The sequence below is a fragment of the Corvus hawaiiensis genome, chromosome 2 (genome assembly GCF_020740725.1).
Source record: "Corvus hawaiiensis isolate bCorHaw1 chromosome 2, bCorHaw1.pri.cur, whole genome shotgun sequence".
Taxonomy (NCBI): Eukaryota; Metazoa; Chordata; class Aves; order Passeriformes; family Corvidae; genus Corvus; species Corvus hawaiiensis.
In genome coordinates this window covers 30,554,762-30,568,128 of record NC_063214.1, presented here as the reverse complement: position 1 = coordinate 30,568,128, position 13,367 = coordinate 30,554,762, and positions in this window count along the sequence as shown.

Sequence of the window (13,367 nt, the reverse complement as noted above, 5' to 3'; positions counted from 1 at the left end):
CTCTAGCCATACTGCCAAAATTAATTTTTCCTAGGCCTAAGCCGTGGATCAATGACAGTGAGACTGTAGACCTGCACTACGTGGGTAGATTATCTATATCCTAAGTACCACTTATTGCTGAGGATTCACTGGTAGAAGGCAAAACAGCAAAGTCTGTTTCCCCTTCTGCAGTGACAGGGATAACTAAGCTAAGTGGAGCTTACTGCAGTTTGCAAGGAAAAGTTGAGATCTAACTACAAGTAATGATGGATGCAAGCTTTTGTTGCATCCATTGTGCCTGACTGTCACTTCCTTTGTAGGGAAAGCATAAACAGCAAAAGTATCTGTTCCTAGAATACAGCTGCCACAAATAGATGCAACCACAGGCTCTGAAGAAAAGGGGCTCTGAGGTGCTGAGCAAAACCAGGTTCAAAAGTTAACACGGTGGCCAAACAGGCCATGGTAGCACTTTGAGCAAGGGTAGAAGAAATGTAGTAGAACACAATGGAGTGTCCTTGAAAGGGATTAAATAGGATCTGAACTAGAGATCAAACATAACTGATTTATAGTCATTTGCACAGGATCAAAAAATTTTCACCTCCAAGTCTAGGACAGGTTTGCATCTGTGCCTGCATTTATTAAAGAGATTATTTCCACTCTTTGATGTCAGCATCTTCCCTGTGCATGGATGTCACGTCCAAGATTTCCTCACGCAGAATTTTGAGCCAGGTACAGTATACTTCCATAACATGGAACCTATTCCAATCACATGTGAACACCCCTTGCACTGTATATCCTTTCTTTCTGCATGTACAGGACACTCCTGGGAGGTGTCATCAATCTACAAAGTACCAGCCAGCATGCCTCTCTTGAAACAAAGCAGAACTAAAGGAATCTAAAGATTACGAAACTGCAATAAACTTAGGATTTAAATACCCTGCTTCTTCCCATGCAAAAAACCTTTCATCTTGCTTTCCTGACCATCCCAGTGGGCACACAGACATCTACTGTAGATATTTCACATACATAGATTACAGCACAGCACACGGACCTTGCTTTTATTTCACACACCCTTTAGAAGCAGTTCCCTGACTTCCAGAATTCTGTGGTCACAAGTTGAAAGCCACTGTCATAAAGACACCGTACCTCATGGGGAAAGTTGAGAAAAGCAGTGGATTAAAGAGAGAGAAAATAAAGTTGCAGTAGGATAGTCATGTAACAGACTGCTAATCATCTCGTTTGCTTTTAAATCAAGTTTTGTTTCTATGGATGTGCTCTTATTCAAGCAGGAATTAGCTTGGGACATCCCAGTTATGTAAGTTAGCCCACAGGTGAAACTCTATGGTCAAGTTACTCCCTCTTCAGGCACAGAAGGCCATTAGAGTGCTGACAACTCTGCAGAGTACTTGTAATATATTTTGCTCTGCTAGACATAAAGCTCACCATGACTAGATGATAAAATGCTTAGGGGCTGGTTTGGTCTTTCTACACTCAGCACTGTAAGTTGGTGTGCACCTATAAGCACCCTGAAGGTGCTCCATAGGCACCCTCACACAGAGATGTACTTTTTCAGCCCCTTGGCATGAGACATCCTCAGCAGCTAAGACAGCCAGGAAAGCATTTTCCTTGCAGTACCATCCCATCATTGCCATCCACCACACACATATTGTACCCCTCACCCTCTTTATTCCTATTTACTGGGAGTGCCACATTATGGAAAGCCACATTAGGGAAAACAGGTTCTACTTAAAAGAGCTTTACTGGGGGAGCAAAAGCATGTGGCTCTCCAAAACAGATTACGAACACAGTAAACACAGCATTGTAGAGGGAAATCTCCACAGTCTTTAGACAGCTGTACAGCTGTCATTAATGAAAAGGAGAGGAAATCTTTTCAAAGTGAAAATATGCCTAGATCTGCCCCTGTACATTAGGGAGGCAGGAGATCTAAGCATAGGGTTTTAATGAGGTAGAGCCTGAAAGGAATTCCATATATGTTAGGTGATGTAAGAAGCATTCTGTCACAGAACAGAAAGAGTTGCAACCATGCCTCACTGCATGAATCAAATTACAGGAAAAGCAGCCAGAATCCAAACACGGAAGATACCTCATGATTTAAAACTGTTGAAACAAAACTTGTACTGTTGCACATAATCTTACATTGGCAATCAAGAAGTGGACTGAATTATCTGATGCTTGGGTTCTCATTCATGTGCATTCGTATTTGCAGAGGCAGCATATTCATAGAGATTGAATCTGAAAGGGCACCCTCATTGCCACTTTGTAGCATCCCTAATGTAAATTTCACTAGGCAAGAGGTCAGTGTGACTCATTTGTCCATGCTGCTGATACGATGTTTGTGAAGTGAATAAAGAACCTGTGATCAGATCTATCTGGCACTGCTTTGCTGCAAACACTCCTGACGGAGTTGATGTTGCTCAGCCTGGAGAAGAGAAGTCTCCAGGGAGATCTTACACACTTTCCAGTACTTCAAGGGGCTGCAAGAGAGCTGAAGAGGGACTTTTTACACGGGCATGGAGTGACAGGACAGAGGAAACAGCTTCAAACTGCAAGACAGTTGGTTTAGATTAGATACTGCAGGGAAATTCTGTACTTTGAGTTTGATGAAACACTGCAACGGGCTGCCCAGAGAAGCTGTGGATGCCCCATCCCTGGAAGTGTTCAAGGCCAGGTTGGATGTGGCTCTGAGCAACCTGGTCTAGTGGGAAGTGTCCTTGCCCATGGCAGGGGTTTTGAAATGGTGTGATCTTAAAGGTTCCTTCCAACCCAAACCATTCCATGATTCTGTGATAGCCTGTACCGCAGCCTGCAGCATCCTTTGGTTTAATGGACTCAAAATGAGATTACTCATCTTAAAAAAAACCTGAGAGTGTGGGCACAAGAGAAACAATTCATGCTATTTAAACATGCACATTTTGCCTCTCGTTTCTGACAAAGGATGAAGAATACAGTATTTTACACTTCCAGTGAGGACTCATCAAAAAAAGTTGCTCTTGATGGCTAAAAACATAGGTAACTGTACTGCTTGCAATAGATACAAGTTTCCAGCATGGTCTTAAATCCAAAGGGACTCTCTAGAGGACCTGTACTGGGAATCAAAAGTATTAAAGCCATGGCCCTTGGCATGAGCAGAGGCTGCATAGTGTCGTAGCATCCCTGCATATAGCTGTCAGTAGATCTGCCTTACTGTCACTTACAGGAAGGACTCAAATCTCTCCTAAAGCACAGTATTAGAGATGGGCAATCAGAGACCTAATTAGCAGTGACTGCATCAGGGAATGGAAGATGGAAATGGGGCTGAACACAGCTCAAGGATATATTTCCCTTTCAGACAGACCCTGTACACTGCCCCCCTGTAGCCACCCAGGGATCACCTTCAGCATCTGACCCAGACCTCCAGCCTTCACCCAGGTCTCAGAGGGACGGCTGAACAGCTCTGTGTTGTTGCCACATCTCTGATAGATGTGCTGTGAGTGTCACTGAGAGCCCAGCAGTCGTGTTCCCTGGGGGCAGCCAGGCTTCCAGCACCAGCGAGGTGAAAGGCAGCTGCCATTCGCCCCAGCACCAGCTGGAGAAGCCACAGCAATGTGTAAAGAGTGCCAGCAGTGAGAGCCTCAGGGGAGAAGAGGGAAAGAAACGGCATCACTGTAATGGAACCCTTTGCTGCCTGACTGTCTGTCTGTCTGTCAGCAAGGACTTCTGAGTCAATAAATACCAGTCAAAACGCACAATTCCTGCTGACCTGCAGTCCTCCCTTCATCTCTGGAGAAAATAAACATGGGCTGTGGGTGCTGAGCCCCTCTGTCTTCTTCAGAGCCTCCATTGTATTTGTGTTTGCAACATTTCTGCCAGCAACACTGGGCAAGGTTCACTCGGTACTCCCAGGAACTTGGAGGAACTCCCTGGTTATTATGAGATTACCCTTCACTGCAAAATAAACAGTTCTTTACAGATACCCTCTCAGGGGTGTTCCCTTACAGATGTCCAGGAGTCAGGAGGGGTCAAGACAGGAGGGATTTGACACTGTGTATAAATCCTCTCGGTGCAAGCTGCAGCCCCCAGAACAATGCCATTCACTGTCCAAAACATCCACGGGAGCAGGAGCTGCCTCTGGAAAGCCTAAAGGAGGCACCCTGACTCACACCTCAGCCCACAGCAGCACCTTGCATGTCTGCAGGCTGCTCAAAATGAGATGCAGAAGGGAGCTCCTGATCACTCATGTCTTAACAGAAATACCAGTTGCCATATCCCAGTTTTCCCTCTTCCCAGGGCAAATCCTGGATTTGGGATTCTCTTGCTCTCTTCTTGCACATCTTAATTGTCCTTGCTATTAGTCAATGTTCACAGTGTAGTTGTCAAATTACTGATTCAAAACCAAAAGGCCCAGCATCCCTCATGTTTGCTCTTTGTTTGAGGGGGAATAAGGGGACAGAAATGTCTTTGTTTTTCAATTTTCAAGCAGAAGCAGCAGCCTGATATTTCATACTTGGAGATTAAAGGAGGTGAGGCATACTTCACCTGTGGGCTTCACAGTTACCTGATGACAATAGAGTGATTCAAAGACTTTCTGCATTGTGTTCCCCATACTCCAAGCTGGTGCTGATTGGTCCCTCCAGGTCTATTCTCCAGGACTGTGATGGAGAAGCCTCATCCCATTCCCAATTTCCAATTCCAGAATTTCTGTACCCTTTCTTTGACACTGTAAGAACATTAAGGAAAGGACTATTTTACATACAGCTGTAACATATACTATTGTACATATACCTGCAAAACACCAGACACATCAAGACACTCCATCAGCAATTCAAACAGTTGGAAAAGAAAAGATTTAAAGATATTCCAATGTGGCAAGGAAGATGCAGGATTATGTTACTTTGAATTAAAAAGAAGAGATACTATTACTGTCAATTTTTGATGACAGAGAACAGAGGGGATATTCTTCAGCAAAACCAGAGTATATAAATATTCTAGTAGGTTTCAGATCACTTGTCTCCTGAGCTATTGGGTCATTCTGAAAGCCAAGGCTGGTTGACAGTTTGCAGAAGTTTCTCTTTTTTCACCTAGAGCACTGTTGTTAACAATGCAATCCTGTAAGCCTGAGAATCCCTCCAAACATCACACCACAGCCCTGAGGCTGAGCAGGTAGGAAGGTGAGCCATGCTTCGCCTAACGTCAGAGGAGTGGCCCAACAGGACACAAGGGTGGAGAACTCATCTCACAGGTGACATGCACAGCAATGTGTGGCATAAGGTGTTGAACAGAAACATCCCAGAGGAAAAGGCAGAACAGCAATCCTGACTGGTTTGAGCTGGTCTGGAGGCACAGCCTGCTCTGCTGCGCAGTCAGAGCCCCTGCTTCCCAAGCTCTGCAGCCCATGGACTCCCTGACTGTAAACCATGCCCTAGAAATCTCAGCTTTTCTTTTGAAAAGCTTCTGACTAACCTGAACCAGGGGCAAACCACTGCAGCAAGGCAGGGCTGCCTTGGGGCTGGAAACAACAGTTCTCGTATCACCTTCTGGAAGCATTGACTCATTTATTCCACTGCAGTGGAATCTGGCACATTTCCCTAACTCAAAAACACAGTATTTGACCAATATTTGTAGTCAGATACCCAACATGAGTTTCTGGCCAGCTTGCAAACCAAATGCACGCAAAGCCAGGGCAAAGCAGGTTATAGGTCTTTGTGGCAAGGGAAGCAGTTGGCACATGGCAGCAGCAAGGCTGAGGACGCTCATCTGATACACTGCTTAAGCCATCTACAAATTAACTCCTTCCCAGGCACATACCAGGAAAAAAAAAGTCCTGGGCTATGCTTCTTGAAACAATACTTCACAAAACAAGGCCCTGACAATGGAGATAGATTGCCTGGAGACATTGTGAGGCCAAGAAAAGATGAAAGCTTTCTTGAAAGAATGGTAGAAAATATTCATTGCCATATTGTGGTGATGACTATTTTCAGCAGATATGGGCCACAGATGCACATGTTTGTGTGAAGAAAGGAAGACAAGAATGAAAGGATTTTTTTATATCATTACCATTTGGTCCTGTCTCATTGCAGAATACACAGAATCTGGCTTTGCAAAGGATGCGTTCTTTTGAATCCTTAAGGCTTGGAGCCAGAGCTAAGGTAAACGGTCGCTAATTAACTTAAGCCATTAATGAGATAAAGAACCTAACTCACTTTGCAGCACTGAGTTCCTGGCCTACAGGCTATACCAGGTCTATGTACTCTATGAATAATAATATTCATACTACATAATATATATGAGAAACTACTAATGTTGCAAAGTCAAACGTTCAGATGTCAAGGATCATCAGTAATAAGCCTGACTTTATTTCAGCTCTATCAGTGAGCTACCTTACCATGTTCGATTACATAACTACATACAATTTTCCATTGGATTTCTGTTGAAGATTCTGTGTATTCAAGGTCTTCTTTTATACTCATTGTTCAATAGGTGTCTCATGTCTTACACTGCATATCATCCAAAAACTGCTCTGAAGCTTGAATCATTACATTTCTAGTTCTAGTTTTGGGGAGTTTTTTCCCTCTTGTATTTAATTTATGAATTTCCACTGTGTGGAAATTCCCGTTCTGTTTCTGGAGACAATCATCTGAGGTCCATGCTTCTCCCTCATCGTGTTTGCAGTCCTACCTGTAAGCCCCCCACCCTTTTCTCAGAACAACAAGATACTGAGCTCAGCAACTTTTTGTCCCAATGTCTTCACTCACAGTACTTCACTCCCAGGTCCCTACCTTTTGCAGTCTTGCCAGAAAGGTTCCTTCTCCTCTCCCATGGTCTGTCAGACAAACACTGAAACCACAGTGGAGGGAGTAGCACTGTTCATCTCCCCTGCCTTGAGACAGTGTGGGCACATCATGTACCCCACTGCTCCGCTGAGAGAGAAGGTTCCCATCCACCTCTGGGGTTGAGAACAGGCAGAAATCCTTCAGAGAACAAGCATTTCTAATGTCTTTGTGTGAAGTGGGACTTCCTGAAGCTCATAACTTGACTAAATGTGGGAAAATTTTCATGGAAATGGGCAAGAATACATTCCTGACATCAGAGGAACCCTCCACCCCATCTGCTGATCAAAAGACAACTCTTTCATCCAGACTAGGTAGGGATTATTAATTGTTACTGGTATCCCTTTCAGGTTTTTTAGCATATGTGAGAATAGTTTCCCAAAACTTTTCCTGAAAATTCAGTAATTTATTATTTCTCCATTTTTCACAGAAAAGGGAAAAGAAGGATGCAAGATACAGAGATTAATCCCTGACATGGGAAATTCCACCGTAGTTATTTCAAATGTAGCAAAGTCCATACACAACTGAAAACAAAGTATTACAATGATGTGGCTTAAGTTTTCAACATACATAATTAAAAATATTTCCCTATATGTCGGTTATAATAATCAGTGTTCTGGACTATTACTGTTACAAAACTCTGGTTGGCTCTCATATGGATTAAAAGATGTGCTAAGATCTTGCAAATCTTAATTCAAAAACTCATTAGTAACCCTTCCTACACTGTATTGAAAATTTTTTGCTTAGTCTGAGCTACCTCTTCATAACCACAGCCAACCTACAGACATCATACTGCACAGTTCACCTTTCCTGTATCCAAGACATGGGTGAAAACAGAGCAATGCAGCAGGGTACCCAACACAGATTAACCAGGGAATCACTAAGGACTCCAAGCTATCAGCCTGGGGACTCGCCTTCCTCTTTTTCTGCCAGCAGCCCACCTATGTTCCCAAATCCCACAGCCATTCTCCTTCAACCCTTTGTCCTCACCATAACGCACCTTGGACTCTACTTGGGGTGGACATTTGTTCACAGCCTGTGCTATGCATGTCACATGGAAAAAAGTCTGGAGAACAACAGGAAACCGTTTCTCGTGCTAAAGAAAGCAGAGACCAGAAGTGGACCAGCAAAATGGTTACATCCCTCATTCCTTTGACACTGTGGTCAGGGTGAGCTCCAGCTCAGTTTTTTATCAGTCTTAGCATCAGTGGTGATGACTGCTTAGAAAATTGAATTGCTTTCTCTCTGCAAAGGCCAGAGGAGAAGGCAATTTTTCTGGCTTTGGTGAGATGCTTTGAAAGGGGATCCCCAGGAACACCGGTAGGGGAGCCGGCGGTTCTGCTTCTTTGGTGGTACCTGTTTTGTGGACAAACAAATTACTTCAGTTTTCAATGCTGTCAATCTGGAACACCTCATCACCACAAAATCAATAAAAATGTCTTTAAAAAGTGAATAAAACCCATGTAAAAAGCGCTAAGTAGCCAATTGTCTCATGCTTGAAGGCCAAGATTGGATGGTAGTGAGGGAGCAGGGGGTCTCTTTCTCACCTAGGTAATGATTATATGAGCTCCATAAGGACATAGTTAAATCAAGTATTAAGAAGACTGCACTTAAGAGGGGGAAAATATGTCAATCACACTTCGCCTTTGACAAAAGGAAATTCCTTGAAACTGAGAATGGGGAGAGAGCGGGAGAGAGAGTGTCTCGTCATGTGGGTGGCCAGGAAACTGGAGGCCAGAAAAGTACGAGTGAGAGAAAGAGTAAGAGACGGGGAGGGGGGAAACCCACCAGACTGAATTCTAATCCAAATGCTGTGAGGCGTTCACACCAGGCCTTGTGAGAATATTAACAAGGTTACAGGAGAGGGGCCTTTAGCCTCGGGAATTATTAGTGAATATGGAATTATATTTGCGCAAACACAACCAGATGCAAGCAGCTAAATGCTCTGCAGATGTGAAAGGAGACAGAGTGTGTTCCAAATGGGCAGCAGTTTCATGTGTTTTAGCCCTCCATCATGATGCCTGGCTGCCTGTCAGAGAGGGCTGCTTTTCTGAAATGGCAAAGGGGCGGGAGGGACAGGCTCTTTTTTATCAGAAATCTGAACATGGGTACTCTTTAGGGTTTACTCTTTCCCTCAGACACTAGCATCTCTTGGTTGACTGACTATCACTCTGAAGATTACATCCTGACTATGTTCTTTTATATCTCTGTGCCTCAGGTTAATTTCCTGCAAGTTTTCTTTTTTCTCCCACTTTGCCATGTCTTTTTCTAAAATCTCCCTGTCTCTTTCCCTGTTTTTCCTCATTGTGTGCCCTCTCTGGTTTTAGTCTCTAACTCCACCATGGCCCGAGCAGTTAGCCTGTATGTATGATATCGCAGGCTGTTTCCATTAGAATGAGAAATTGGTTACAAGAGCCAGGTATTTCTTTGAAGTAATCTTGTTTTACTACAGAAAAAGTCTCACTTCTTGAAATAACAGTAAGATTGAACAAGAATCTGTTGCTTTGCTCATGATCCCAGATCTGCTTGCAGTCGGGGCTCTGCTCAGAAATCTCCTTTCCTTGGCTTTTTTTCAAGACCATTGTGTATTCACTTTATTTCTTGTACCACGATTTTTGGGTTTGCTCCCTTCCTGCTTCCTCCTGCTTTCCATTGTTTCAATCACTCTAATCGATCCTCTGACCCTGCATTCAATGCTAATTTTGGGGCAGTGGACTCATTGTTTAAGCTATTCCTAAACACTCTCTTAGCCAGTGTGGAAGGCAACCAGCACACCTAGCACCCTGAGTGGGATTTATGGTGATTCAAACCTGAAAATCTGCCTCCCAGCTCCCAAAGTCATATTAGAAAATGTACAATATCAGTAATTTACTGTCTCTGGCAAGAATGAGGCTTCTTCATTCTAGATCAATCACTACTTTCAAAGGAATTACTGTCCCTACTCTGAAGAGCAGAGAGCACATACTAAATGTTTACAGATCAATTTTATTAGTTGAATTACAAGGACACAGACATGGCCAGGGGCATAATCATAAGTGTCACTCTGTGGCAGGATTAAGACTTGTGCTCAAGAGGAAATTTTCTGCTATGAAGAATAATGCCAGCAAATGACTGTTCATCCTATGGAACTGTAAATGTACAAGTATGGAGATCTGGAGGCTTAAGTATAAGGGATTTTAACAGATTGCAGTTTGACTTGGGTGAGTATGCTAACTGCAATTTTAATTACCTGAACAGTTTAAATTCCTGTGAAGAGAGGTCTTGCCAACTTATTTCCCTGACTCACAATGCTTGTTTTCAAGCATAATCACAACATTCCTACAGTATGGCTTGTGCAAAATTGTGGATGCTGTTTGCCCTCAAATTTTGTTATCTTTTGAAATATTTTCTCTCACTAGATGCATGTTTCAGAGGCAATAAAATACTCTAGAGTTAGGTAGAATTTTCAAACTCAGGCATGCTTTGTTGATGATTCTTTACTCTCCATGAAAAAATACAGTGTACTCTCCTTAGAAGTACAATGCATACGGTTTGATTACAAATTTTGCAGCAACTTGAAAGACATATTTGAATATATTGATTTACATAGAGATTAAAAATGAACCACCCATGATTAGCCTTTCTTTATCTCCGATCTTGTTAAAAAGCAACGCATACTCCGCACAGCCCAGAGTTTATGAGGAAGAAAGGTGCTGAGTAAAAAGTGAAGGAGGGTGGAAAAAATACCATATTTTCATAGACAAAAAGCTTATCATTCTGTGGCAAAAATTGTTTCCTATTAAAACTGTCAAATAAGGATTTTGTTCACTTAGTTTTTGAGGGGGAGTCAAGGCAACCAAAAGAGAGAGTGCCAAAAAGAACTTCAACCTCCCCTACAAAACTGGCTTCTCTGCTAACTCACACAGAAGTAGAACTCTTTGTAACCTTGCACAAAGACTTTATTTCACTTGCTTCTTTTAATTAAGCTGGTTTGGTTTGGGTTTTTTTTCCTGTTGCATGCAATCTCGTTTTCCCTCAGGCAGGGCCAAGAGGCTCCTTGGTGAACCACTGCCTCCCCCCAGCATGGCTGCTCCCCAGTGCTCAGCGTGGGCCTCAGCTGGTGGCCACGTTGAGAAGGCTTTTCCCCATTGTTCCCAACGGGGTCTGTGTTTTATGATGCCTCACAGTATAGGCAGCCACTATCTCCCCTGAGGGCAATGGCAGTTTCTGTTTCATAGAGAACAATGGATGATGGTGGCCAGTCCAAAAGGGAACAACTCTGCATGGGGGGAAAAACAACAACAACAACAACAACAACAAAACAACTTTTAGTTACAAAAACCAACAGCAAGTATGGCCATTCATATAAAGCCTCTGGGAGGAAAGCACCTATTGTGCCAGACCCTCTTTACAGGCAAGCTGAGAGGAAGGTGGGAGGCAGCATGCTTGACTCCTGCACCAAAGGGGAAACCAGGAGCCCTCTCCCTGGAAGAGTGATGAAGAGGAAAGGGACATGTGCACCCTCTAAGTCCGGGGCACAAGATAAGAAGGTGGCAGAGCAGGGAGGTTTTGCTGTCACCCCCAACAAACCTGGTGCTCTTGGCAGCTGGTTACTCCACCAGAATTAAGTACCAATTTGGCATACAAGGGGAGAAGAATTGTGTGAGCCTGGGGAATTCCTCATATTCACAGGATAAAGCCAAGATAAGGGAATGCAAACAAGGGGGTATGAAGAATAATTATGGTGAGGGAGTGACAAATCAGGAGGAATTTGGAGTGCAGATAGCAAAGGGTGCTAGAATCTGTTTCAGCAGCTCTTCATTGCTCTGATGAAAAAAAGCAGCTGCAAACTCAGTTCAAGTGTCCCATAAACCATAGGTGGTTTGCGTTCCCCAGATGGGAACACAATAGTCAGAGTGTAGCCATGAAAGTGCATATAAAAGGTAAAATAAAAAACAAAACAACTTTGAAAAACTTTGTCTAGGAATGTTATTAACTAATCACATGCGAGTGATCTTTTTAGAGATAATTATAACAACTCTGCATTTTATGTACTTCATTCTTTCTAGAAATACACTTGGCTGTGACATAACTACATTTTTTGAACAGAGTTTATTTTGGTACTTCATGGTACTCTTATTTTTTAGATTAACATAAAAATAATCAGTAAAGTGTATACTGAACTGTACATTAGCTGGATGTTAAATCATTACCAGTTCAACAGGTGTTAAGCCCCTGATCTCATTTTAGCAATTAGCATTTTTATGAACCACAAGGAAGAAAACAGGAAAAGTGCTGCTAATAAAGTTTGCAGATGATACACAGTTTGGTGGAATGATAAACTGCATTGAGCTAGTTATACACAGCTGGGTTGTTTGGTAGGAAGGGGAACTCATTCAAACGAGTCCGAACACACATAAATGGGGAAGGTCACACACCTGGAAACTAAAAACCTGTCACCCTTAAAAATTGTGGGACTGTGGAAAAAACTGACACTGAAATTGATAGCGATTAGATAAAAAAGTCTGAGCTCAGTTCGGTGCAGAAGCTAACCCTATTCTCAAATACATAAATGCTATTTATTGTTCTATCAATCTGTGCATCATCTGCAAACTTTCTCAGTAAAGCTGCTAATTTTTTTTTTTTTTTTTTTTGCAAATGACTGAGTAGAAGCAGATGAATGATAATGAGAATAGCAATAGTATTGCAGCACATTTTGGTGCTTAACCCTGACCAGAAGAGCCTGAAAAGCTGAAAAGATTAAGGAGTCACAACTGTAATTTAAAATGTGTAAAGCCTATTTTACAACAGTTTGGGGGGAATAAAGAAAAGTCTATGCTGTTTCTTTAAGAAACAAAAATAAAAACATTCTTTGATTATAAGGGGAGAAGATTTCTTAAAGTAAAACATGTCTTAGCTTAAAAGGCAATGCAGTTACACAATCTAAAACTGGAAAGCAAAATTAGACTAATTTATATTAGAAATAGGGTATACTTCATAGAAACTGGAACAGTTTATAAAAATAAATAATAGGGTTTACACCAATGTCTTTACATAAGTGTCTGGTGTCTACTGACCTCCAATTTAAATGCAAATTAGGCGAGCAGATCTCTCTGTACCCTACTCTCACATCTTAAGGATCCTTATTCCAACAAACAGGATGAAGGATTCACATCTTTATTCTTTCTAGACTGTCTTATGAGTATCTTGGACAGACATGCAAGTCACAGACCAATGTAATATATCCTCTAGAGAAAGTGAGAGAAACGTCATATTAATTGCCACTGTAAATAGCCACCTGTGAGTTCCCTTATTAAACTAAACAACCAGAGTTATAAAGCACAGGTTCAGACTGTGAATTCCTACCTATTCCTGCATTTTCCCAATCTGTTTGCTTACGACATTTTTCTAACAAGCAATTGCTTAACTTTGCCAAGCTTGTTTTGAAACTTTAAAGCTTCATGTTTTCTTCATTTTTTTTCTCTTCATTCTAGTATTCTTGAGTTTTTCATATGTTCACAAGTTTGGAAATATCACCATCAGTTGTGTATACACGAAGGAGATTTGGCAAATGAGGAAAAT